The sequence below is a fragment of the Puma concolor genome, chromosome A2 (assembly GCF_028749965.1).
Source record: "Puma concolor isolate L17-30 chromosome A2, mPumCon1.1.hap2, whole genome shotgun sequence".
Lineage (NCBI taxonomy): Eukaryota > Metazoa > Chordata > Mammalia > Carnivora > Felidae > Puma > Puma concolor.
The window spans coordinates 86,524,290-86,548,890 of record NC_141668.1 but is presented as its reverse complement, the minus strand read 5'-3'; the positions used below and the strand labels follow the sequence as shown (position 1 = coordinate 86,548,890).

General features: G+C 37.0%; 1 pseudogene; it reads left to right on the top strand.

Moving 5' to 3' along the window:
• Positions 1 to 11,915: 11,915 nt before the first annotated feature.
• Positions 11,916 to 20,917, top strand: LOC112866854 (large ribosomal subunit protein eL31 pseudogene; annotated as a pseudogene).
• The last annotated feature ends 3,684 nt before the right edge of the window (positions 20,918 to 24,601 follow it).

Sequence of the window (24,601 nt, the reverse complement as noted above, 5' to 3'; positions counted from 1 at the left end):
CACGATCTCGCGGTCCATGAGTTCGAGCCCCGCATCGGGCTCTGGGCTGATGGCTCAGAGCCTGGAGCCTGTTTCCAATTCTGTGTCTCCCTCTCTCTCTGCCCCTCCCCCGTTCATGCTCTGTCTCTCTCTGTCCCAAAAATAAATAAACGTTGAAAAAAAAATTATTTAATGATTTATTTATCTTCAGTCATCACTGGAGGTTTGGAGTGTGTGTGTGTGTGTGTGTGTCTGTGTGGTTTTGACCCATTTATTTTATCTATATTCCCACTTTCTTGAGGGTTTTTATCATTAATGGATGATGAATTTTTTCAAGGACTTTTTCTGTATCGAGATACTCATGTGATTTTAGCCCTTCATTTTTATTGATGTGGTGTATAACACTGATTGATTTATGGATGTTGACCATCTTGGCATCCCTGGCATGAATCACACTCAGCGTGGCATATGATCCTTTTAATGTATTGTTGAATTCAGTTTACTAATATTTCATTGAGAATTTTTGTGTCTGTATACATCAGTGATATTAGTCTATAATTTTTTGTGCGGTGTCTGTCCAATTTTGGTATCTGGGTAATGCTGTTTTCTGAAATGAGTTTGGAAATGTTCCCACCTCTTTGATTTTTTTGGAAGGGTTTAAGAAAGATTGGTATTAATTCTTTATATCTTTGGTAGAATTCACCAGTGAAGCCATCTGGTATGGGTTTTTTGTTGGGAGGTTTTTGACTACTGATTCAGTCTCCTTAAAAATTAGTCTGTTCAGACTTATTTCTTCATTATTAAGTCTTGGTAGGCTGTATATTTCTGCAAATTTATCTATATCTTATATGTTGTTCAGGTTGTTGGCTTTTAATAGTATTCTCTTTGATCCTTTGTATTTCTGTGGTATCTATTATAACATCTCTTTCATTTTTGATTTTAGTTATTTGAGTTCACTTTTTTTTCTGGGTGAAGCTAGCTGAAGTTTTATCTATTTTGTTTATTTAGGGAAAAAACACCTTTTAGTTTCATTGATCTTTTCTATTGTTTGTTTAGTGTCTATTTCATTTAGTTCTGCTTTGATCTTTTTTATTTCCTTCCTTCTGACTCTGACCTTAGTTTGTTCTTCTTTTTCTAGTTCCTTTAGGTATAAAGTTTGAGATTTCTCTTGTTTCTTTTTTTTTAAGTTTATTTATTTTGAGAGAGAGCACATGTGTGCATGTGTGAGTGGTGGGGAGGCCCAGAGAGAGAGAGAGAATCACAAGCAGACTCTGCTCTCAGGGTGCAGAGCCCGACATGGGGCTTGCTCTCATGAGAACCAAGAGATCATGATATGGACTGAAATCGAGAGTTAGAAGCTTAACCAACCGAGCCACCCAGGGGCCCCTTTCTTGTTTCTTAATGTAGGTGTTTATTGCTATGAACTTCCTTCCATTTACTTTGTCTGATGGTAAAATAGTGTATCAAAGAGACATTTATTGATAGAGCCAAGCCATGTCTTTTTTTTTTTTTTTTTTTTTTAATTTTTTTAATGTTTTTATTTACCTTTGAGACAGAGAGAGACAAAGCATGAGCGGGGAAGGGGCAAAGAGAGAGGGAGACACAGAATCCGAAGCAGGCTCCAGGCTCTGAGCTGTCAGCACAGAGCCTGACGCGGGGCTTGAACTCACAGACTGTGAGATCATGACCTGAGCTGAAGTCGGACACTTAACCAACTGAGCCACCCGGGCACCCCAAGCCATGTCTTTTTATCTGACTCTGAGACTTCTCTGTCAGTTAACCACACTGAGTATTGAGAACAATTATAAAGGATTCTGCATCCAATTCCTATGAGGTAGGGAGGAGGGGTTGTCCACTTGAATAAGCAATTATTGGACACCAACTAGGTATTCTACAGCTCAACTCTGTTCTGACACTGTTTACCCAAATATAGCATCAGGTTCCACAGTTTAAAGGTTCAGTTTCACAAGACTGCCCAGCCCTCCTTCAATTTTTTTTTTTAACGTTTTATTTATTTTTGAGACAGAGACAGAGCATGAACGGGGGAGGGGCAGAGAGAGAGGGAGACACAGAATCGGAAGCAGGCTCCAGGCTCTGAGCCATCAGCCCAGAGCCCGACGCAGGGCTTGAACTCATGGACCGTGAGATCGTGACCTGGCTGAAGTCGGCCGCTTAACCCACTGAGCCACCCAGGCGCCCCGCCCAGCCCTCCTTCAAAGGATAATCTCAAGTCTGTATTGTCACCTTTGCTTCTGACCAGCCAACTGTAAATAAGGTTCCAGTGACTCCCTCCTCAGGTCCAAATTATTTGCTAGAGGAGCTTAGAGGACTCAGGAAAATAGTGTACTTACTAGATTACTAGTTTTTTATAAAAGGATGTAACTCGGGAACAGCAAGATGAAAAAGATACGTGGGGAAAGGACTTACAGCTTCCATTTCCTCTCTGATGTACCACTCTCCCTGCATCTCTGCATGATGGCATACCCAAAAGCACTCTGAATATTGTCCTTTTGGGATTTTATGAAAGCTTCATTATATAGGCATCACTGATTAAATCATTAGCCTTTGACAATTTTTCAACCTCCAGTCCTCTCCCTCCCCTCCCTAGAAGTCAGCCAGGGTGGGGATGGGGGGCGGGGGTAAGACTGAACTTTTGCACCCTTTATTCATCTTGGTTCCCCTGGCAACAAGCCCCCCTTTCCAGTTGCTTTCCAAAAGTTACCTCATAATCCCAGTTGTAGAAAGGAGGTTGTTATGAATAACAATACACCCATTTCATCTCTATGGCTCCGATTCCACTTCAGGAAATGAGGACAAGAGACATTATAATAAAAGATGTTGCTATTGCTCAGGAAGTTCCATGGGTTTTGAGAGCTGTGAGAAAGGAACCACAGATGAACACCAAATATATATTTCTTACAACCCACGCCATCAAAAATGAATATTCAGAGATCTTTAAAATGGTAGGGGAGTAATATAACCATTTCACTGATTAGTATGTTAAGCATTATTATTACATTTCCTTGTCAAAATCATTATTTTTTAAAGATATTTTTGTATGTTTATTTATTTTTATTTTTTTTAATTTTTTTTAACGTTTATTTTTGAGACAGAGAGCATGAATGGGGGAGGGTCAGAGAGAGAGGGAGACACAGAATCCAAAACAGGCTCCAGGCTCTGAGCTGTCAGCACAGAGCCCAACACGGGGCTTGAACTCACGGACCACGAGATCACGACCTGAGCCGAAGTCGGCCGCTTAACCGACTGAGCCACCCAGGCGTACCTGTATGTTTATTTTTGAGAGAGAGACCTTGCATGTAAGTGTACGCATGAGCAGGGGTGGGGCAGAATCGCAAGCAGGCTCTACACTATCCGCGCAGAGCCCAACACAGAGCTTGATGTTGCAAGAACCTTGAGATCATGACATGAGCCAAAATCAAGAGTTGGTTGCTTTACCGACTGAGGCACCCCCAAATCACTATTGATGCAGATGCTATTTCACTAAGAATAAAAATGTCTTAAATCTTAAATATCACTTTATACCTAAAATGACTTTTCTCAACTTTCCATTAACGTGACAGAAGATAAAAAGTTACTAAGGCAAAACATTTTGAAAAAGATAAAAACAACCCTTACTCACGGTCTGGGAAAGGTTTTCCGGTAACTGGATGGACGCTGCCTAGACCGAGAAACCACTTGAAGACATCATATACTTTTCCTTTCAAGTGTGAATAGTACCTAAGAGGAGGACGGCTGAGCAAGGTTGAGGTTCACAGCCACTATCCATCCTTAGTACAGAGAGGCAGGGAATTTTGCCAACTGTAAATTTAAACTGCTGTTCATTTACTGAAATAGACTTTACTTTCAGTGATACCTAGAAACATTACTGCCTTAGACTTTACTACCCTCTAAGTACCTGTAGCCCTCAAACCCTCAGAAAATTCAGTTCCCAGTAAAGCAGTATGAATAAAGAAGGACTGTGGATGGCAATGTCTTGGGGAGTTTGGTAGGCAGGGAAGAATAAAAAAGACCTCCCCGACCTGGAATTGAACCTGAGTGAAATTTGCTAAGAAGGTAAATCATAAGTGTCTCCCCACACATTCAAAAAAATTTTTTTTAAATGGTAACTGTGGTGATGAAAAATACGTTAGCTTGATTTTGGTGATTATTTTATATATGTATATCAAAACAGCAAGTTGTATACCTTAATATATACAACTTTTGTCAATTATACCTCAATAAAGCTGAGGGAGAAGAGAAGTTGAGGGAAAAGTGGTCATAGAAACTGCACTGTAGGCAAAGACAGTGCTTGTGAGCAATTCTTGGAAAGCATAAAATTTTCATATATTGATGAGGAAAAAAAAAAAGTAATGACAGGCAGAATAATCCAAAATAAATTCTCATCCTAGAAGACAGTGAACCAGACAATAGCGTAAGATCCCAAGTCACTATAGTCAACCCTGCTAAAAGCTAGAAATTGTTTTAGAAACTACATACATTAATTTACCTTCCACTTCTATGAGAGAAGGGGTCTTCTACTAGCAGTCAATTAGAGACATCTACAGGAATCCATGCCCCCTTTAATAGACTAAACCAGACTCATTAAAAGGATTGAGCATTCCTTTTTCAAGGATGAACATATAGAAAAATATACAAGCAAATAACCCTGATACTACTACTACTACTATTACAAATGCAAACAGACTGACTTATGAAAGAAATTCTTCAGTACAAGAGAAGAAAGGAATTAACTTTAAAATATTTCTTGACGGGCGCCTGGGTGGCAGTCAGTTAAGCGTCCAACTTCAGCCAGGTCACGATCTCGAGGTCCGTGAGTTCGAGCCCCGCGTCAGGCTCTGAGCTGATGGCTCAGAGCCTGGAGCCTGTTTCTGATTCTGTGTCTCCCTCTCTCTCTGCCCCTCCCCCGTTCATGCTCTGTCTCTCTCTGTCCCAAAAATAAATAAACGTTGAAAAAAAAAATTTTTTTTAATATTTCTTGAAAATGGTTTTACTTATAGGAAACAAAATAAATTACTTTTAAAATCTCTAGAACTGAAACAAATAATCTAACTCAAAATATTTAATTCAGATATCCTGATAAACTTAGTGACCTATTAAGGATAAAAAATTACCTTATTAAAATCCAGGCCCCGGGGCGCCTAGGTGGCGCAGTCGGTTAAGCGTCCGACTTCAGCCAGGTCACCATCTCGTGGTCCGGGAGTTCGAGCCCCGCGTCAGGCTCTGGGCTGATGGCTCAGAGCCTGGAGCCTGTTTCCGATTCTGTGTTTCCCTCTCTCTCTGCCTCTCCCCCGTTCATGCTCTGTCTCTCTCTGTCGCAAAAATAAATAAATGTTGAAAAAAAAAATTTTTTTTTTAAAATAAAAAAAAAAAAATCCAGGCCCCAAAATAGGTAAGTTACTTAGGGACCAGAAAAAATATAAGAAACCTAAAGCAAATTCCAGGCTGGCTTTAAAATTAAATGTATGCAACATCAAACACAAGAGACAATAGATTTTTGTTTTGTTGTTTTTTTTTCCTTTTTTGCAAAGTGATAGGCTTGGGAGCAAGTGACAACTGAAATATTCATTTTCTGATACACAAGTGTTTACAAATTACAGCACTGATGTAGAAACTCTCAAAAGTTTAACACGTAATTCAGGGGATCAAGAATTAAAATTGAGAAGTAAAAAATGGAAATTTTTGAATAAATGTTCTTATAGTGAGCCTTGATATGAATGAATCTAATAAATTTATGTACACATGTTAACATAATTTGGCACAAGTGTAATGTCACTTGAAAAAAAAGATATGTAATTCTAAAATGATAATCTATACCTCTTACCCATATTATATCCATATTAAATTACTTTAAGTATAGGGATGTTATAAAAAGCACAGTAAATTTCTTGTTTTATATAGGAGGGTGGTTAAATTTGTTAAATTTGAAGCTAAAAATATATAATATAGACCCTTTTTTTTAATGCTTACTCATTTTTGAGAGACAGAGTATGAGCAGGCGAGGAGCAGAAAGAGAGGGAGACACAGAAGCTGAAACAGGCTCCAGGCTCTGAGCTGTCAGCACAGAACCTGATGTGGGGCTCAAACCCATAAACCATGAGATCATGACCTGAGCTGAAATCAGATGCTCAACTGAGCCATCCAGTTCCCCCATCTAACCAAGACCTTTCTTAAAGTATATAAAATGGACATTGGTGGAAGATGGCAGAGTAGGAGGATCCTAAGCTAAACTCATTCCATGGATACAATTAGATAACACATGTCGATGTAAATAACAGAAAACAACCCAAGCATCATTGGTTGGCAGAACACTCTCCACAGCTAAATGTAGGGAAGAGGCTACATCAAAGAGGATAGGAGGGGGAGAGACTTGCTTGGGAGACAAATAGACCTACAGAACTGTCCACAGGAGGCAGGGATGTGGTAGGCACAGACGGGAGAGGACCGGACCGCCACCACAGCACCCCCAAGCAAGGGGGGCCCAAATTGGTACGATGAATCCCCATAACATTTGGCTTTGAAAACCAGCGGAGCCTAACAATCAGTGGGGTTTAACACCTAGAGCTTTACTCAGCTCTAGGAGAACTTGAAGGATGGAGTCCCTGCCTTTAAAGAGACAACACAAGAAACAGCTCCACTGATATACAGCATAGAAATAGCAGTTTGAAAAATCACCTGGGGTATATGGGAAGGAGATTCATTTACTAGTCTCAGAGCATGTGCTGGAGGGGCAAGAATCTTTGGAAGACTTCTCCAAGAACAAAAGAACTGGGGGAGCATTTTCTTCCCCCCACCCCCAGCCAGATACATAGATACCTGCAGGAACCAGCACATTACCAACTCTCCATTTAGCTTGCTAACAGTATTCCATACCCCTGCACTCTTCTGTGGATTCGAACCCTCCAACCGGGCAGGTTTCAGCAGGATTTTTCCCAAGTGGCTGCAGGTCAGCTCCCACAACAGACCAGCGTGGACCTTGCTGGAACCATGTGTCCCACTCCCTGTTCCCCTCCAATTTGCCCTTGGCAGGAGTTTATCCAAAGTGGTGTCACAAGCCTGGCAGTGTACAAACAGCCCTGACAGGAGCCAGCCGGCTCCAAAAGTGACTCTTGCGCTGGGTAGAAGGGAAAATAACCACACATGCCAGTCCAGCTGCAGCTCCAGCAATGGGCTTGGGGCAGACATATTGTCTGACTGCAGGCCCCACTGACCAACAATAGCTTCTTACGGAATAATACAGGGAAAATACCCTGCAGTCCAATGCTGTTGCCTCTCTGGCCAATGCCTGGTCTGACTCAAGCCCAAGGCAGCTCCAGGCTGGCCCACTAACAATACAGAGACCAAACCTTGCCTACAACAGGCAAAGAGCCATTGCAGATGACTAGACTGAAGGCAAAAGCAGCTCAGCCATAACAGTGGGGTATATGCAACACAATGGGAGACACCCCTGAAGCACCAGGTTCTGGTGAATAGAAGATACTGCACTACAGGACACTACAAGATCCTCCTCTTCATAAGGCCACTACTTTCAAGAGCAGGAGATATAGCTGACTTTCTTAACACATAGATACACACACAGAGAGTTAGACAAAATGAGGAGACAAAGTAATATATCACAAATGAAAGAAGAGGACAAAATTCACCGCAAGAAAGCCAAATGAAATAGAGATAAGAAATATGGCTGTTAAAGAATTTAAAGTAATGGTCATAAAAATACTTACTGGACTTGAGAAAAGAGTGGAGGACCTCAGTAAGACCCTCAACCAAGAGATAGAAAACTTAAAAAATAAATAAATAAAAAAAACTATAAGTGAAATTAAAAATACACTAGATGGAATTAATAACAGACTAGAGAAAGCAGAAAAATGGATCAGCCACCTGGAGGACACAGTAATGGAAAGTAATCAAGCTGAACAAGAGAGAGAAAAATAATGAAAAATGAAAATAGGAAACTCAGCGATACCATCAAACATAATAACATTCACATTATAGAGATACCAGGAAGAAAAGAGAGGGAAAAGGGAGCAGAAAATTTGTTTGAAGAAATAATAGCTGAAAATCCCCAAGTCATGGGGAATGAAACAGAAATCCAGATCCAGGAGGCACAGAAAGCCCCAAACCCAAAAAGGTCCACAACAAGATATTAAAAAGGCAAAAAACAGTGATAAAGAGAGAATTTTAAAAACAGTGAGAGAAAACAAAAACAGTTACATACAAGGCAAACTCCATAAGGCTATCAGCTGAATTTTCAGTGGAAACTTTTCAGGCCACAAGGAAGAGGCATTATATATTCAAACTGCTGAAGGGAAAAATCCTACAAGCAAGAGTACTTTATCCATCACGGCCATCATTCACAATAGAATGAAGAATAAAGAGCTTCCGCAAACAAAAATTAAAGGAATTCGTGACCAACCGCAAAACTGACTATATAAGAAATGTTAAAAGCGACTCACGAGTGAAAATGAAAGACTATAAGAAAGAGTAAGAAAGGTGGGAAGCATAAAGCAGTAAAGTTAAGTATATCTGTAAAAATCAGTGAAGGCATTAGCAAAATAAAAGGATGTAAAGTATGAAACTATACACTGAAAAAATTGAAAGGAGGATATGTAAAGGATGGGTTCAAACTTAAGCAACCACCAACTTAATATAGACTGCTATATGCGTAAGATGCATAGAAACCTAATGGTAACTACAAATCAAAAACTGCTATTAGATATGTAAAAAAGAGAAAGGAATCTAAATTTATCACTAAAGAAAGCCATTAAACCATGAAAGAAAGCAAGAGAAGAAAGAAACAGAGAAAAACTACAAAAACAACCATAAAACAAGTAACAAAATAGCAGTAAGTACATACCTATCCATAATTACTTTGAATGTAAATGGACTAAATGCTCCCATCAAAAGACACTGGGTGACAGAATGGATAAAAAGCAAGACCCAACTATATGCTTGCTGCCTACAAGAGACTCATTGCAGACCTAAAGTCACAAGCAGATTGAAAGTGAAGGGATGGAAAATCATTTATCATACAAATGGAAGTGAAAAGAAAGCTGGGGTAGCAATATTTATATCAGACAAAATAGACTTTAAAACAAAGACTGTAACAAGAGACAAAGAAGCACACTATGTAATCATAAAGATAATTCAACAAGAAGATATAAAATTGTAAATATTTATGCACCCAATATGAAAGCACCCAAATACATATGGCAGCTAATACCAAACATAAAGGAAATAATCAACAATAATACAATAATAGTAGGGGACTTTGACAGCCCACTACATCAATGGATAGATCATCCACATAGAAAATCAACAAGGAAACAGTGGCTTTGAATGACACATTGGACCACATGGATGTAACAGATATACTTAGAACATTCCAACCTAAAACAGCAGAATACACATTCTTCTCAAGTGCATGTGAAATATTCTCCAGAACACATCCCATATCAGGCCACAAAACAAATCTCAACAAGGTGAAAAAGATCAAAGTCATATCATGCATCTTTTCCAATCACAATGCTATTAAACTAGAAATCAACCATAAGAAAAAATATGGAAAAATATAAATACATGGAGGTTAAATAGCATGCTACTAACCAATGAATAGGTCAGTGAAGAAATCAAAGAAGAAAGCAAAATATACATAGAAACAAATGAAAATGAAAACACAACAGTCCAAAATCTTTGGAATGCAGCAAAAGCAGTTCCAAGAAGGAAATTTACTGCAATACAAGCCTACCTCAAGAAGCAAGAAAAATCTCAAGTAACCTAACCTTTCATCCAGAGTAGCTAGAATAAGAAGAAAAACAAAACCTAAAACCAGTAGAAGAAATAAATAATAAGGATTAGAAAAGAAATAAACTAAATAGAAATGTTTAAAAAGTAGAACAAATCAATATAACCAGGACTTGGTTCATGGAAAAAAAAAATTGATAAAGACTTAGTCAAACTCAGAAAAAAAGGAGGACTCTAAACAAACTCAGAAATGCAAGAGGAGAAATGGCAATCAACACAACAGAAATACAAAGAATTGTAAGAGATTATTATGAAAAATTATATACCAAAAAATTGGACAACTTGGAAGAAAAGGATAAATTCCTAGAAACATATAACCTTTCAAAACAGAATCAACAAAAAATAGAAAATGTGAACTGATTACCAGTAATGAAATTGAATCTGTCAAAAAACTCCCCCCAAATAAAAGTCCAAGACCAGATAGCTTCAAAGGTATATTCTACCAAACATGTAAAGAAGAGTTAATACCTATTCTTCTTAAACTATTCAAAAAAAAATAGCAGAAGGAAGGAAAGTTTCCAAATTCATTCTGAGGCCCACCTTACCCTGATACTAAAACTAGGAAATATGATGAAAAACCTGGAGATGGCTTATGATATTGCAGAAGGGGTCAAAACAATCAAGGAGTTGAGAATATTAGAATAGATTTACTATGTAAGACTTGAGTACCCATGACATGATTAAGATTCCTGGGTGAGGCAAGAAGACATCCCATAGGAATGCACTTCTGAGTTGGCACCAACATGTTTAAGAAGCTTGGTTGGTGGTAACTGCACTCTGCAGGCTCTGATGACAGTGGAGGTTGTCGCTATCAAAGTGGGCTCTTTAATGTCAATGGCTATGAGGCCAAGGCATAGCACTAAATCATCAGAGGCATAGTAGATATAATTGCCAGTTTGCCATCCAGTTGCCATGACCCTCAGGGATCTGTGGTAATAGCTAATAGGTCATGGAGTTCTTAGAAACAAACTAGACAGGCAGATATGTATGAGAAAGGAAGAGAAAAAAAGATGATGGGGAAGATTGTTCATCAGCTGCTGAAATGGGAAAATGTGGCTTCTCACTCAATTTTCCAACCTAAGTCAGTTCTCAAAATCAGAACTCATTGATCAAATCACATGGTTCCCTTGTGGAAGAAGCCTGCAGTGCCACATGGAATTTATACAGTAAATATGTCCTTGGTTATTCTCCAAAGGGACCTGCAATCATTCCCTGGGTAACTGACACTGAGGAATTGGAAAATCCAGACATTTCCAGGTATGTTAGGTATAAGGTCTGAGCTGACAGTGATGCCATGGGATCTGAAATGCCACCATGGTTCTCTGGCTAAATGGGACCTTATGGAGGCCAGGTGGAGTTTGGCTCAAGTTCATTTCACAGTGTATCCAAGTATCTGTGGTCCTAACCTGTTATTATTTCCTTGGTTCGTGTGTACATTATTGAGAGAGAAATATTTAGCAGCTGGTGTTATGGTCTGTGGAATAAGAGCCACTACATCATCAAGAGCCAAGTAGAAACCCCAGAAATCACACTTCTAGCTGGAGGAAAATTATAAATCATAATTAATACTATATTATGGGAAGAATTGCTGAGATCAATACCACTATCAAAGACAGAGGATGTAGGAGGATGCTTCAAATAATATTTCTGTTTAATTCAACTATATGTATCCTGCAAAAAATGAAATGGATCTTGGCAGATGTATATATTATTATAAATTTATCCAAGTGGCAGCCCCAATCACAGCTGCTACATTTTACCACCTGCCATAGTGGCTGCTATTGGGGCTACCACCTGGTTGATTGGCAATAAATTAACACAAACTTTGGCACATGTTGTAGGGCTACTGATCTTGCAGATAATTTTTTTTTCCAATTCCTTTCACTAAGAAGGATCAACTTTGGTTTTTATTCTCATGGTAAAAACAGAAGTTCACGTTTACTCCCTAGCCCAGGGATAGGCTAACTGTCCTGTTCCCTGTCATGGTGGAGAATTCAGGTATCTTGATCATCTTGACAAGCCATAGAACATAACACTAGACTAGTACACTGATGACATGGTGAGTAGGGAGTCGAAAGTCCACCAGATATGCTAGTAAGACATGTTATATCAAGAGCATGGAGAGAAGTCTCATGAAGACTAAAGAGACTGCAACAGTTTTGGACGCCCAGTGGTCTGTGACATGCCACAATATTCCTTCTAAGACCAAGGGCAAATTTTCATGTTGCACCTGACAGTCCTTCAATAGAGGTACAGTGTTTGATCGGTCTCTTCTGATTTTGGAGGTAGCATACACTGAAGTTGAAAATACCGCTCTGAAAAAAAAAGAAAAAAGAGAAAGAAAATACTGCCCTGACCCATGTATCTTGTGACTTGAAAGCTATCCATTTTGGATGAGGAAAAGAGGAAGAGAGGATTCTGCAGAAGATCCACCCTGAGGTGCATAGCCACATGGGTCTTATGACTCAGCAGATTTGACAGATGTAGATATATCTGTGAAGAGAAAGTTTGCTGCACAAATTCTCTGATAAGTTTCTGGGATTTAGCGGTAGATCATGCCTTTTCTTTAAGAGAAATAGTCTCAATTTTAACAAAAATTCCTCTGTGATATTGGACCTTACTAGAAACTGATAACCTGACCATGGGATGCTAAATGACTATATCACTGGAGTTCCCTTTCCTTTCCAGAGCTGGATATTCTCATATCCATCATTTCATACAGTTGGGCAGGTGTAGAAACAGCCTTTGGATTTCAGCCTGAGCATATCCAGAATGTACTAGTAAATCACACAAACAGGTGGCCCAGACATCCATGCACAGTAACTTCTATCTCAGTTTAAGTCTTTGGCCTTGAGGTGTATTCCCAACAATCAACTAGCACAGAAGAAAGGAATCTTAGCTGATGCAAAGATGGACTGGTGAGATACGCTAATGCTAAACTGAAGAGGATTGATGTCAGTCCTTATGTTAGTGGACCAGTAAGCAAGTAAAAGGGTGTTAACATATTAGTAGTGGTAATCAACCCTATTTACCAGGACAGGCTACAGTTGCTACTTAAAGACGGTACAGAGGATGTTGTCTACAACCCACTGAATTTATGAGCTTATGCCCACAATAATTGTAAATCGGTAACTGCAGTAACTGTGGTTAGAAAAAATGTTTTGATATCTATTTCTGTGTAAAATTTAGTGTCTTAAAACCAAAACAAGATGTTATTTTGTTTATGAATTTATATGGGCAGAGATTAGTAGGGACATCTTATCTCTGCCATATGAATTTTCTGGGGTCTCAATTGGGATGACTTTAATATATAGGGATTAGAACAGTTGGGGACTACCCATGCATCTCTCCCTGTGTTCTTTTGGGTTCTTATGTGATTCAAAGCCTCTGAATGTCATCTCTCTAGATGTTGGATGGCTTATACGGTGACTCAGAGCTCCAGGAGTAAGTGTTTCAAGAGATCAAAGCAAAAGAGGCAACAGCTTTTATGACCCAGCCTTGGAAGTCATACATTATCACTTCTGCCATATTCTATTGGTCACGCAGGAGCAGTCATAATGTAATGCATGTGGGCACTACACCAGGGCCTAAATAGTGGGAAATGTGGGTCATTGGGGGTCTATATTGTAAGATGGCTGTAACATAAAGAAAATAAAATGAAGGGATTACACTTAAGGAGTAAAGTTTTGAGCTTCCCTGCCAAGCAAGCCACTCAGAGATAGCCAACTGTGAAACAAAGGTAAAATGAGTGGTGGAGGAGAAAAGTGATAGATCTCTATCAATTATGGCTTTGGAACTAGTTGCAGCAGTAGTACTTTTGCTAGTTTCACTAACCCTCTTACCTTAAATAGTTATGGTGCTTGAATCTGGAAACCATCTTAACAGACTCTGATTGATTAGCCTTCTGCTTTCTTTTTTGGGGAAGAAAGAAAAGGTGCTCTAATTAAGATCATCTTCTCTAATCACAATAAAGTACAACTAAAAATCAATTATTATTATAAAAATCCATATAGAAAACAATACATACTATTTCTCACAGTCTCACTCTGTGCATGCGTAATTTAGAAATTGGCCAAGAACATGAAAAAATATGCAGATTTGGGGGGCTTTTTTCCCCTGCGATTTCTTCCTGTCTAATATCCTGCCCCCCTTCAATGACAGCCAGGTCAAATTTGTGTTTCCTCTGCCCACTTAGACTTCCACTGTCTGTACTCTATTTCTCTTTGCCGGGATTGAAAAATACCTTCAGGCAAAAAACATGGGAAAATACACTATTTATTTTTTTCATATGCTTTTCTTCTCTTGAAAACTGTAGGCCTGGATTGGTTCTGCCCAAGGCCTGCAGACAGTTGCTTTGTATATGTTAATAAGTATTTATAGTTCTTTAAGGATAACAGTAAATCTGATACTGGTTAATCCATCACGACTTTCCAAAACACTTTGCATGTATTGCTTTAGATATGCTATCCTCAAACACAAAAATATAGTTGTATTACAGGTTTTGTTAAATTTATAAGATGGTATAAGTGTTAACATTTTGTTTCTTACTTTTCACAGTCAACATTATATATAGTAAAATCTAGTTTCTTTCTATGTACAAGTAACTGGTTTGTTTCTTTTACTTAATGTACATCATTCTATTATCATATATGCACTACATGTTATCAGCTAATTTCATTAGCATGCAATACCTAAATTACTTTAATTCTTTACAAGAACAAAGAATGCTCTGGTCAACATGCTTAATATTTATCTCTTCATTTTTCTCATTATTAATGAGATTAGGGTAACTTAATATAGTTACTAATCATTTAAATTTTTACTTCTGGGGGCGCCTTCGGTGGCTCAGTCGATTGAGCATCTGACTTCGGCTCAGGTCGTGATCTCGTGGTTTGTGAGTTCGAGCCCCGCCTCGGGCTCTGTGCTGACAGCTCGGAGCCTGGAGCCTGCTTTGGATTCTGTGTCTCCTTCTCTCTCTGCCCATCCCCCACTTGTGCTCTGTCTCTGTCTCTCAATAATAAATAAATAAACGTAAAAAATTTTAAAAAATTAAATTTTTACCTCTGTTATTTTTTCCTTTTTTTTTTTTTTTTTTTTTTTTTGCTAGGTTCTATGGAAGTCCTTAGATCTGCTATGTACTAAGTTTTATTATTTATTCATTGTATGTAATCCCTGGTACCACTTTAATCTCAATCTTGAGACTGAAATGGAATCTGTGACATACAACTCAGATCCTTGTTCAGAACTGGAGTGCCTATTTTCCCTCTGATGAAAAGTGATACTTGTAGACAGCCCATAATAATCATTCCTAATTAGGAACTACCTTGGTAGAGAAAACTGTCTCACCCAAATTTACACTCCCTTCGTAGAAACTGGTGAATGCAGGGATGACCAGCATCCAGGGACTGGTCAGTGTAGGCATGTTTGGGCTCAGCCTCTCTCCAGTGTTAGAGAAAAAGCTTTCTCTGATACTGCAACATGGCACTATATCTCCCTCTAACCCAATCTTGCTTTCTTCAACCTCTCTCCCTTTCACAGGGTTGACCTCAAGAACAGTCCATATAAATTTGCTCAGTAATGTCTTTCTTATGGTTTTCTTCCCAGTGATACAACCTGTGAGTGACATTGATTTATAGAAATTCTTACTTATGTTGCCCAATTCTCATATTCATCAAATTATGTTGGCTTTTCTCTTGTGATTTGAGCTTTTATATCTTGGTTTGGTAAACATATTCTGTGGTTAGCTTGATTGTTTCACTTTCATATGGAGGTCTTTCATTCATTTGGGGTTATTTTATTTATTGATTTATTTGTTTATTTGTTTTTGTAATGGTATGTGCTAGAAGTCCAATTTTATTTTTCTCTAAATTGCAAATTAAATCTCTAGTTTCATTTACAAAAGTATCCATCATTTCTTCAAGGTTATGTAATCTATCCTGTATCACATAACCTGTGATCTGTTTAAATCCTTGTTTTTGTATTCCTTCATTCAATCAGTCTGTCCCTGCACTAGTACCACAATGATAATTTTATCATTTGGTGCTGGAATCTGTCTTACTATCTAATAGTATGAGTTTTCTATCTTATACATTTTTTTTTAATTTTTTTTAATGTGTATTTATTTTTGAGACAGAGAGAGACAGAGAGAGACAGAGCATGAATGGGGGAGGGGCAGAGAGAGAGGGAGACACAGAATCGGAAGCAGGCTCCAGGCTCTGAGCCATCAGCCCAGAGCCCGATGCGGGGCTTGAACTCCCGGACCGGGAGATCGTGACCTGAGCTGAGGTTGGACGCTTAACCGACTGAGCCACCCAGGCGCCCCTATCTTATACTTTTTGAAAACTGCTTTAGCAACTCACAGAAAGTTACCTTTCTGTATAAATTTTGGAATAAATTTGTCAAGTTTCTCCCCAAACTTAGCTGTGGTGTTGAATTGAATAGTGATGGATTTATAGATTTATTTGATGACAATTAAAATCTCTAAAGTTTTATTCATTGTATTCATGAGTATATTATATCTCTCTATTCAGATCTACTTTGATGTCCTTTAATAGATTTTTTTTAAATATCTATAAACCTCTCAGGCAATTTTTGCTAGATTATTTCCTAGGCAATTGATAGTTTTCATTGTTATCACAAATGGCATCTATTTTCCATTTCATTTTCTAGTTACTTATTTTCCAGTGAAGAGAACTTGTTGAATATATGTGAAGGATGATTTACTGAGCTGACAGATAAGATTGAAGAACACTTTCAAAAAGCATTAGCAGGGAATAAGGAGATGGAATGAATGGAAAAAAGTCAAAAGAAATGGAGACTAATAATAGAAAAAGCAATACCCATCTAGAAGGACAGAGAAAATACACATATAGAGAAAATATTTGAAGAAAAACATACTGATAATTTGTGTAATTAATGAAAACTGGGGGCACCTGAGTGGCTCAGTCCGTTGGGTGTCCGACTTCCACTCAGGTCATGACACCCCGGTTTTTGAGTTTGGGCACCACATCGGGCTCTGTGCTGACAGCTGGGAGCCTGGAGCCTGCTTTGGATTCTGGGTCTCCGTCTCTCTCTGACCCTCCCATGCTCATGCTCTGTCTCTCTCTGTCTCAAAAATAAATAAAACATTAAAAAAAAAGAAAAAAAAAGGTAACTGTGAGACTTCCATTTAAAGAGGTACACAAAGAACTGAGTAGGAGAGCTAAGTGAAGAAAAAACTCTCATTTGGATATATTATAGTGACTTTTAGGATTATTAAAAGCAAAGGAAACTGCTGAAAATTTTCAAAAGGAAACTAAAACTTGTCTTTCAGAGAGAAATTAAAATCCAGTACCTTTAGTCTTGACAACAATACTGAATACAAGAAAGTTTACAAGGAAAAGGATTTGAATCTGATATTATATTCAATTAAGCTATCATTTCAATGTTAGAGAAGAATGAAGATGTCAGAGAGTGAGTCTAGCAACATGAAGAATATCTTCAAAAGAATTCTTGGGGCTTCTGGGTGGCTCAGTTGGTTGAGTGGCTGACTCTTGATTCCAGCTCAGGTTAACCCAGGGTTGTGGGATTAAACCCCATGTTGTCCTCCTTGTTGAGCATGGAGCCTAATTGGGATTCTCTCTGTCTCTCTTTTCCTCTGCCCCTCTCTCCCACTCACGCATTCTCTTTTTCTCTCTCTAAAATGAAAAAAATCAAATAAAAAATTAAAAAATAAAATAATTCTGAAAATTCTTAGAGGTTTAACTTTCGAAAGGAAGGAATAGATCTCATAGCAAAAAATTGGTATAAAAGGGAAGAACATGTAAAAAATAAGTAAAATTTATTGATATCTGAAAAAAGTAATGCTTTTTTCATTTATATAAGCACAAAAATCTAAACCCAAACTTGTTAGGGGAAGTGAGGAAGATGGGAGAGGGAATTGTGTTGACATTTTTTTTTCCTATTCAGGGGGAAACATAATTTTTCATAAAGTTATAGACATTGATAAGGAGAAAAAAAAAACAAAATATTAATCTGTTTTATTCCCCCTGCTTAGTGCATTGCCCAGGGCACAATTTATGATAAAACATATTTGTTAAAAGAATCTTAATGAATTAATGACCATCAAAATAATAAAAATATAATGCATATTGTTAGTTCATGAGAAACACCTAATTAAAATCAGGGAAATGGGAGACATACGATAACATTAATTGCAGTAGGTAGAAAACATCTTCTAATACAATAGTAACAAATTAATTTATGGTAAAACTTATTAATCAAAATAGGTAAAACAACAGTGAAAAGACAATGACTCTCAGATTGTACTAAAAATAAGAATTAGCAATGTTGTCTAAGAGATACTCAATTAGAAAAAAACACCTAAACACACACAATAAGCAGAAAAATTGATAATGAATCATGGAAAACATATATCTAAAAAACATCAAGTAGGGGCTCCTGGGTTGCTTCGTTGGTTGGGTGTCAGACTTCGGCTTAGGTCCTAATCTCATGGTTCATGAGTTCGAGCCCGCGTCAGGCTCTGTGCTGAAGCTCAGAGCCTGGAGCCTGCTTTGAATTCTGTGTCTCCCTCTCTCTCTACACCTCCCCCAACTCATGCTCTCTCTCTCTCTCTCTCTCTCTCTCTCTCTGTCTCTCTCCCTGTCTCAAATAAATAAATGAATAAATAAATAAATAAATAAATAAATACCAAGTAAAAATTTTAATATGAGAAAAAGAGCAAAGGAGAAAATAAAAATTATCATCAAAAAGAGATATGAAATATGTATGAAAAAAAGTAAGCTGGGAAGATTGTAATCATCAATATCAAGCTGAGAGTACAGCCTCCAAGTAGAAAAAGGAATAACATATCATATGGAAAGACATAGTTAATGAACACACATGGAAAACTATAAAGGTAGAGATGAATTCAATGGCATTACTGTTAGGTGTAATAGATATGTCTAGAACATCATGACAAATGAACATAGAATACATATTTTCAAGCACATATGAAATATTTACCAATGATGATGATGAACTTGGCCTCAAAAGAGGTTTCAAAAAATTTCAAATAATTAGCAACATAGCATCTATATTCTATAACTACAATGCAATACAATTAGAAATCAAACTAGAATATTTAGGAAAAATTCTTATCTCTAAAAACTAACATATTACCATTTACCCTTTGGTTTAAAGCAGAGATTATATGCTAAAATTTGAAATTATTACATTATAATGACAATGAAAGCACTGGGTTGAAATCTGTTTGCTGCTGAAATGTAGAGGAAAATGTACCAAATTGTGATTATTACCAGAATATAAGAAAGATGGAAAACAAATTAACTAAAATCCGAATAAGCTAGGAAAAAAAACCCAGCAAACTAAATTCAAAAACAAAAGTAAAAGAGAGGAAAGGGATGCCTGGGTAGCTCAGTTGGTTAAAGGTCAGACTTTTGTTCAGGTCATGATTTCATGGCTTATGAGTTTAAACCCCGCAAAGGGCTTTGTGCTGACAACTCAGAGCCTGGAGCCTGCTTCAGATTCTGTGTCTCCCTCTCTCTCTCTGTCCCTCCCCCACTAACACTCTGTCTCTCTTTTCCTCAAGAATAAATAAACATTAAAAAATTTTTTTAATAAATAAAAAAGAAAAAGAGAGGAGCACAAAAATAACGATAAAGTTATGATAAAAGAGACAATTAAAAATAAGGCTATGTGAAAACACCAAGAAACAAACTTCTAGTCATATCAATTAAATAAATGCAAGGACTGTTCAGCTTTTACAGTTATTAACACAATTAATAAGCACCAAATTAAATGATCAAAAAATTAATCTTTCAATTTGGGGTGAAAAAGCACTCAATATGATTTTCTACACAGTTAAGATAAAAATTCTTAGCAAACGAGGAAAGAGAAAGACAACTTAAAAAAAAACACAACAAAAAAAGGGTACTTATTAATATATCTAAAGAAATCATCACATTTAATAGAGACATTTTAGTTTTGTTTCCTTTCAGGTGGGTATCAAGACCAGGACACCTGCTCTCACTACTGTAGTTCACACAGACCTGAGATCCTGCACAAGACATTAAAACTAGAAAAATAATATGAGATATAGAGAATAGAAAGAAAAGGTAAATGTGCCATGATATGAATACTTTCATGGAATGCCCAAGATAATTTATAAACAAATTATTACAATTAATATTAAAATATAGTTAAAGACTGAAGAAATAATACATATCCATGTGACCATTATCCCAGAAATGAAAAATGCTTTTTGTCAAATTTGTTCCAATTTTTTAAATAAAATTAATCCTTTCAAATTTCCTTTTTTAAATAAAAAGGATGTACTTACAAGAAAATTCATTGCAGCATTGTATGCTAGAACAAACAATATGAAACAGTTTCCTTTACATTAAATATTTAAGGCTAAAAGAGCAATAATTGCCTAATGTCTCTGTCTGCTCTACAAAAATTTTCAACTAACTCAATCCAGACTTTTCCCCAAAATTCTTCTAGCGTAACACATACTACTTCTTTCTCACAATCACCATGTATTCAGGGGGGCATATGCATTTCTAATATTAAGAGTTTTTAAGAAGGATTTTTATCTTAAAGCCAGAAGGAATTGATTTATTTAAAAAAGACTACTTAGTGTGCTTGAGATGCTGTTTTCCCTCCCCCACAATACCTTGTGCTCTTCCTTGGCCTGGCAGAATGTCTCCTGAAAAGAAGGGTAGCTCCCACAAAGAAGGGTGGTCAGAAGAAGGGCTGCTCTGCCATCAAGGGGGTAGTGACCAGAGAATACACCATCAACATCATAAGCATATCCATGGAGTGGATTTCAAGAAGCATGCCCTCAGACACTCAAAGAGATCTGGGAATTTGCCATGAAGGTGGGATCTTCATATGTGTGCATTGACACCAGGCTCAACAGAGCTGTCTGGGCCCAAGGAATAAGGAATGTTCCATACTGTATCTATGTGCGGTTGTCCAGAAATTGTAACGAGGATGAAGACCCACCAAACAAGCTCTATATTTTAGTTACCTATGTGCCTGTCACCACTTTCAAAAATCTACAGTTAATGTGGATGAGGACTAACCACTGATTGTCAAATAAAGGTATAAAACTGAAAAAAAAAGACTACTTAAAAGGTATATTGAATGGATATTAGTGAATATATATATATATATATATATCTTATTTGAAAAAATCTTTACTCTTTAAAATCAAAAAAATTTAATCTTTAAAAGATCAAAATTGCAAAATATAAAAATTCCACAGCTGTACCATTGGCCAGGAGCTTTTAGATCTTCTTCTCCAATAAATTTCAAATATTTTAAATACATTTCTAAACAAAATCTCAAATCACTTGAAGCCTTTCAAGAATGTAACTGGCCATTCTAAAAGAATATGTAAATAAGAGAAAATGGAAAGTCTAAATCAGTGCTGTTCAACAGAAATATAATGCTAACCATAAATGTGAACCACACATAGGGGTTTTAAAATTTTTCAGTAGTCATTTAAAAAAATTAGAATAAATAAATAAAAATAATGTTAATAACATTTTAACTCAATCATTAAAAATATTATCATTTTAAACCATAATCAATGCAAAAATTACTATTGACATATTTGACATTTTTAATATCAAAATTGAAAAAACCTATTGTGTATTTTACATTTCAGTCTCTACTATCCACATCTCAAGTGCTCAATAGCTTCACATGGCTAGTGAGTATCATATTGGATAGGACAGATGTAGAGAATGCACTGATTATTATGACACATTTATTAACCTGATGGATATGGTATGCCAAACTGGTGAAAGCAAACACTAACATTTAAAAACTTGTAGTATGTGCTAAAAATTATGTTAAGCATAGTATATGAATTATTTAAGGAACTATAAACCTATGGAGTAAAAAAATACTAACATTACTCATTATTTCCAATATATGATTGAGAAACTTAAGATTAAAAACATATCCTAATGGACCCCAGCTATGCCCAGGCAGAGAGAGAATTGAGCCAGGCTTAACTGCTTCCTAAGCCTATACTTTTAATTACTTTATACTATACTGGTTGTGGTTTGGATGATGGCTGGCACTAGGATGATGGAAATGGAGGGGAAAATAAATGGAGCAGTGTGAGAAATAGTCAAATGATAAAAGCAGCTGGACTTGGTGATGATACACACAGGTTGAGGGACACAGAAATATGATTGTTTGCTTGAGCAGATGGTCAGACTGTATGACTATTGCTAAGAACACTGGAGAGGGGCAGATTTTGAGAGAAGATTCTAAGTACTCCATATTTGAGATTATGAACATTCCTATCATCTTTTTAGTTACATTAAGCCTCTGCTAGGAAATGTGACTTTAAAAAGGCCCTTTGCTTCTACTGGTTATTACACTGACCAACCTAGAAAAAGAGAAAAATAGGTGTTAAAATAAAATAAAGTCTTCATGATATCTTCCTTTCACAAATAGGAAAAAAATTATACAAATGAGAAATAATTTATAATTTATTTGGATTTTTTCTAGGTTACTAATACAGATTAAGTTTTTGAAAAAATTAGAAACATTATCCTTGTTAACTGGTTTAAAATTTAGGGGGTAAAAGAAGATGAATGTCCCAAAGAATGAATGGATTAAAAATTGTACCACTTAGATACTGATGGACTCTATCACATCTTTCCAGCAGATTTTCTTTTTTTTTTTTTTAAGTTTATTTATTTATTTTGAGAGAGAGAGAGAAAGAGAGAAAGCATGTGCACCAGCAGGGGAGAGGCAGAAAGAGTGGGAGAGAGAATCCCAAGCAAGCCCCACACTATCAGGGCAGAGCCCAACATGCAGCTCCCGATCTCAGGAACCATGAGATCATGCCCTGAGTGGAAATCAAGAGTCAGATGCTTAACCGATGGAGGCACCCAGCCTACCTTTCTAGCAGATTTTCATTGTGAACCCTTCCTAAAATGGGTGAAATCTATGTCAAAAATCCAGTAAGATGAGACTCAACAAGAGCTTTTGTGGTATTTATGTTCAATTTGGATGACAACTCCTGTAGACACTATGGATTAGAGGAAGGGACACCATGTTATTCTACTGTGTTTTAAAAAGCAATTATTTATGACTCTCCTCAGTTTCTTTCATCTGGCACTTCATCTTAACTGAAGGTTTTTCTGATTCTTTGTTCCTATAAATTTGAATCCTTCAATGTGAGGCTAAAATACAATCTTCACATTTGGTTTGTGAGTTTGGGGGAACCATCTCTGTGTCTGAGAACCGGGAAGGGGAAGAACTGGGGGGAAATGGGCTCAAGTTTTGGAATAGTAGCTGTGGAGACCAGCACTGGGAGGTACCAGATTTTGTTAAAAAGATTGCCAGGCTCTGCTCAGAGCTAAAAGGTATATGTATGTGTAAGAAGAAACAGAAGAAGGAAATCATCAACTGAACACAAGCCTCAAAATTTAAACAGTAAAATGAAGTCCCCAGGTAGTGTAGAACAGGAAGTGATAGAACCTCATAGGTCTTGTAGTTTCCTTTATGTTTGCTCAGGTTATAAGATTAATTGATTTCAGAGAAATTAATAAAATACTTTTCTTAATAAAAGTTTATCAAGGAAGAGTTCCCCTCAAGAGTAATATTTAGCCAAAATCATACACAAATAATGAATCCTGCTTTGTTTCTTTAGCTCTCAATCTAGCATTGCCATGTCTGTTGTTTGCTTCTTAGGGCAGTGATCTTTGATACTGAAATTTAGTCTAAAATGAGACAGTCATTTTTATTCAGTAACCACATAAATAGTGCCATAATGTGGACAGTGAGGCATCCTGGGTCCACACCTCAAACTCTAGTGTGACACTGTAACTTTCTACACTTCCTGCTGCATCAGAGTAAATTTTTAACCAGAATGGCCCAGGCAACTGAAATGATCAGAAGAGTGCTTTTAGAAAATTATTTGTGACCAGGAAACACCCTCTAGGTTTTCCTTTTGTGTTGCAGTTGCAACAGATAGGACAATGGATATAGCATGGATATCTTGAGATTACTTATATTTGCCACCATAGCAGTGGGTGAAATTATAGGCATGAGTAGTGCTCAAGATGTGCTATGTTTCCAGGTTGCATGCATACCTTTTTATCCATTGCCTTAAACTGCTCATACTATCTCACTCTCTGACTTCTTACACACTTTTCAACTCTGTAAGGATAATAAAACAAAAGCCTATTATCATCCTTATAATACATGTCATATATATCTGAAATCTCCTAGTGTCTCACTCAGATATGTTCTTCTGAGAAACCTATGTATGTGGATCCAATACAATAAATTTTTACTATAGAACCTAACAGCAAAACATTCTTGAATACACAGAATTCTTCCAAGGAACCCATTAATTCCTGCCCAGTTTCATATGTTTTTCTAAATGTCTTATCTCTCTCTCTCTCTCTCTCTCTCTCTCTCTCTCTCTCTATATATATATATATATATATATATATATATACACACACACACACACATCTACATCTTTTCATTTCCTACTCTCCTGATCACTATCTCCTAACACCTGTAGTAATATTTAGCTGGCATTTATAATGCTAGGATTAAATTATAGGAGAGAAGTCAGAAGTATAGTTTTGAGATTCATTTGCATAGTGATCTGAGTCACTTGGAAAGATAATAAACAGAGAAGAGGGGACATTAGTGCACAGAGAAAAGAAGAGAGTCAAGTATGGAAACTTGAGGAACCACCCATACTTTGTGGCATAAAGAGGAGGGAAGACCCCATGAAGGGGAGAGAGAGAGGAAAAAG